Genomic DNA, 4,237 nt, shown 5'->3' with positions numbered 1-4,237 from the left:
TTGTGATGGTTTTTAGGACCGGTGCTATCTGTGTCTGATGGGTAACACCTCGAATAACATGTGTGTAGAAGGTGTGAGCTTGATCCTTTCACCGTTAGCCAGACAGAGCGTCTTGTTGTTGTCCAACACGGCGGTAATTTTCTCAATCCACAGGCACGTCCACAGGTACATCACTCACCACCCACTTGTGCGTGTCGGCGGTGTCACTGCCGAGGGACGGTTTGATGGCACTCCGCTCCAGTGTGAGAGGGTCGTGTTCACCATACAGCTCGTCCATGCTCACTTATTGGGGGTTGAGCACGTAGGTCTCGATGGGCTTGTAGAAGGGATTCACCTCGCAGCCCTCTGTCTCGTGGAGGGTGCGCAGTGCGTCAGCGAGGGCACGGTACGCCGTGGTCTAACCGCCTCTTGTAGGGCACACCAGCAAGACACCCTGGTGCAGAAGGGCTGCAGGGAGCGGGTGCATAGAGCTGCCTCGATGTTCGACTGAAGCGTGCCGTAGTCGTGCTCGGGGACGCCCACACCAGGAAAGAGGTCCGACAGAATACCGTTAAACGCACACAAGAACGATTGGATCGACTCGATTGACACTAGGTTCAAGATTTTCAGATTATGGATGTTCAGATGTTCCAGGATTCTTTACTTTTCATCTAGTATAACATTACAAGGTGCTAATGTTATATACTTTAAATGCTTTAAAAAAAAGTTATATAGTATATGATTACAGCTTTTTAGTTGCAAAGAATTTGCAAATGTCAGTTAATTCTATTTCCTAATTTGTCCTGGAATTTCCTCCTAGTGCCTGATTCCAGTGATCCTGTGATAATGACCTTTGATACTCCAAATGTAAACTTAGGCGTTCTTTACTATTTATCAGTTTATTTTATTTTAAGTTCTGCGTCATCCTTGAGTAACTTGGATTGAAGCAGCCTCCAGGTTGTCCCAGAGCTCAGTCCTGCCTGCGTAGCCTGGGTTCATTGTGATTAATGCAGCTTTCTACAAATGGAAGCAAGGGAAATGATAACGATTCAAACCCTTGCTAATATTCTGAAATCGACTGCAACACTGAGTGAGTCTGTTTCCAAGAATCGATTCAGCACAAATCTCAAATTAAAAGGTTAGGGGAACAACCCACAATATTAAGTACATAGGATCATTATCATGATTAACAGGGCGATTCCTAATACCTGGTGTCAATTCGTAGATACCAGGTAATGGGAATAGAGTCTATTCAAAGGAATCAAGCTTTGGAGTCGACTCTATAGTCGTTGTGAATATGGAGTCAACTCCAAAGCTTGATTGTGGGGGAAGCATGACTGAAGAACCTTGATTTCTCAGTTTGTGAACAATCCCAAAGAAATAGTCGGGAGACGCAGAGCGTTTGGCATTGTTGTGACAAACGTTGAATCTCTCAGCTTTTTTTTTTAGTTTTTAATTACTCAACAACTAAGACACAAACCCCTCGTTTATTCCTTCACTTTCATCTTTCACTACTTTTTTATTTTACATTTTGTTCTGATTCTTTCCCCCTGAATGTCTGGCTAGAACTTTCTGGAACTGGGAGCTAATGCTAAATTTAATGTTCTGTTAGAAAAGACAGCTTGATGTGTGGTTTCATTAAATTCATTCAATTTAAATATCTTGTCTTTCTAAGAAAAACTGCTGATTAAGCAATGCACTATACCATATTCATGAGAAAGTAGAATTTTGTATTTGTTATTTGACGTTTGTGTAAATTCAATACGTCGTTTTCAGCTAGTGATTAAAGAATTGGTTCATGAGTCATCTTTGTCAGATATGCTGGTAGCGCTTTCTGATTTTAGTCACTTAACTTAATTCAAAAGAATTATTTGTGTGTGGAACAGTGTTGCATTGCACCCGCGAATACCTGCAACCTGTAATGGAAAATAAGATTTATTTTGTTCCAACACTTTTTTGTTGTTGTTGTTGTTGTTGCTCCAAAACTGAGAAGTGTTACAATGGAAGCAGAAGTAAGTGTAGCTTCTTAATTTGTGTAGTGTAATGCAGTGTTTTTCAATCTTTTTTGAGCCATGGCACATTTTTTACATTGGAAAAATCTTGTGGCACACCACCAACCAAAAATGTTACAGAATGACACTCTGTAGCCTAATACAGTATATATAATTACAATATAGTTTCTCAATTTATTTATACTCACTCGATCTTGCCGTTCCTCTGTGAGTGGGAACATCTCAAGGTTGGCACTTTGCACATGTTGTTGCCAGAGGTGCACCTTTAAATGGAATCCATTTATTTTATCTCATTTTGGCCTTGCATCCGTGTGTTCGGTTCATTCAGATGATGAAATATATCTGCCAGGTATGCCAGCTTTGCACACCACTCATCACTTGCAAACAGATTTGAGTAATCAGACCTCTCATTTGTCAGAAAACTTTAAGTTCCTCCCGCAGCTCATACACACGGGCCAGCAACTTGTCACGCTACAACCATCGGACCTCCGTATGGAGCAATAAGGCTTTATGCTCCGCTCACATTTCCTCACACAAAGATGCAAATATACCTTTTCAAAGGTTGTGTCTTTACAAAGTTCCCTATGCGCACAACATCATCCACCACAGGAACTAGTTCTGCTGGTAAAGTCTTTGCAACTAAGGCCTCACAGTGCAGAAAACAGTGTGTAACAATAAGATCTGGGTTTCTTTCCTTCACTCTGCTAACGAAGCCTTAGGTGTGCCCGACCATGGCTGCAGCTCCATCAGTGCAAACACTTGTGCAATTTTCCCACGCAAGTCCTCCCTGGTCAATTTGACCCCAAAAATTTCCTCTCCTGTTGTTTTTTCTGGCAGTGCCTTACAAAATAGGAAGTTTTCTCTAATGGCATCTCAATCCACAAAACGCACACTGGCCAAGAGCTGAGAATATCCGTAGACTCATCAGGTTGCAACGCAAATTTCCTACTGATGTGTATCTTTTCCAAAACATGGCTTTCGATGTCTGTAGATATGTCATCAGTACGTCTGGCGATTGTGTTATCTGAGAGCGGGAGTTTAGATATGTCTTTAACCCTGTCAGGGCCGAGCATCTCGTTGACAGTGTCTTTGCGGGCAGGTAGTATTAACGTCTCTGCCACAGTGTGGGACTTTTTTCATTTAGCTACAAGTTCAGCAACTAGCTTTGAGGGCTTTCTAATTTACCTTTGTGGTTTTTATCATTAATGTTGCCTAGTTTCGGTGTTTTCACGCAGGCAAACAAAATAGTCCATCGGCTTGTTTTGAAGCGACGGGTGTTTCACTTGGAGATAGCGTTTAAGCTTGCTTGGCACCATGGCGCTATTGGACTGCTTCTCGCCACACACCAAGCATAATGGAGTCGGGATCATCTCATCGCTGGTGAAAGTAAATCCTAACGAAAGATAACTTTCGCTGTATTGCCTTGAGCTCACCGTCTTTGCTTTCTTTTTACCACCACTCATACTAGGCCCTTCACCTGGGTCACAATCTTGTCCAGGGCCCAGTTCGGAGTTTGCATTTTTCCTTTTTAAAAACTTCTCCATCACTGCCACCACGACCTGTCGCATGCTTCACTAATTCTCTTGTCTCTAAGAAGGTAGGAGGCAATTACTCTTATTATTTGCAGATAATAATGAATAAATTTTAATAAAAAAGAATTTTAAGACAAAGTGAAATTGGACAATTTCTCAAGGCACGCCTGACGATCTCTCACGACACACTAGTGTGCCACGGCACAGTGGTTGAAAAACACTGCTCTACGGTATGTAGACTGTATTACATGCGTGTTGAGCAGAGAGGAGATATTATAATTTTATACAGTATCTGGAAATATAGTGTGTGACTAAGTAAGGAAGAGACTTAGGATTCTCCTTTTCAAATCTGAAACCAAATTGCTGAAGCAGCACAATACTTACCTGAACAGCTTACTCTGCGAAGTCTTTAGTTATTTTAGTTATTTATTTAGTTATCTAAGCATTGGTGGTTCAGTGTTAGAATTCTTGCCTGCCATGTGGGAGGCCCGGGTTCAATTCCCGGCCAATGCAGAAGTGAGTTTTGAAAGTTAAGCCTTCACCAAAAGAACATTACAAGCCTGATAATTTCTGCCCAAACTAGACCAACTCTATGCTGCTGAAATATACAAGAGACTTAGGATGCTCCTTTTCTATTTTGAAACCAAACTGTTTAATCCGAACAATACTTAATGAAAAGCACACTCTGCAGTGTCCTTACTCCTTTAAGATAAG

At 41.6% G+C, this 4,237-nt stretch overlaps 1 non-coding gene across 1 annotated transcript; it reads left to right on the top strand.

The window, feature by feature from the left end:
* Nucleotides 1–3,965: 3,965 nt before the first annotated feature.
* Nucleotides 3,966–4,036, top strand: trnag-gcc (transfer RNA glycine (anticodon GCC)). Its single transcript has one exon. It is a non-coding gene; the product is annotated as a tRNA-Gly (tRNA).
* The last annotated feature ends 201 nt before the right edge of the window (nucleotides 4,037–4,237 follow it).

This window comes from Ictalurus punctatus, unplaced genomic scaffold, assembly GCF_001660625.3.
Source record: "Ictalurus punctatus breed USDA103 unplaced genomic scaffold, Coco_2.0 Super-Scaffold_100068, whole genome shotgun sequence".
In the NCBI taxonomy this organism is placed as follows: Eukaryota; Metazoa; Chordata; class Actinopteri; order Siluriformes; family Ictaluridae; genus Ictalurus; species Ictalurus punctatus.
Note: the sequence above shows the minus strand (reverse complement) of the source record. Positions and strands in the feature narration are given on the sequence as shown.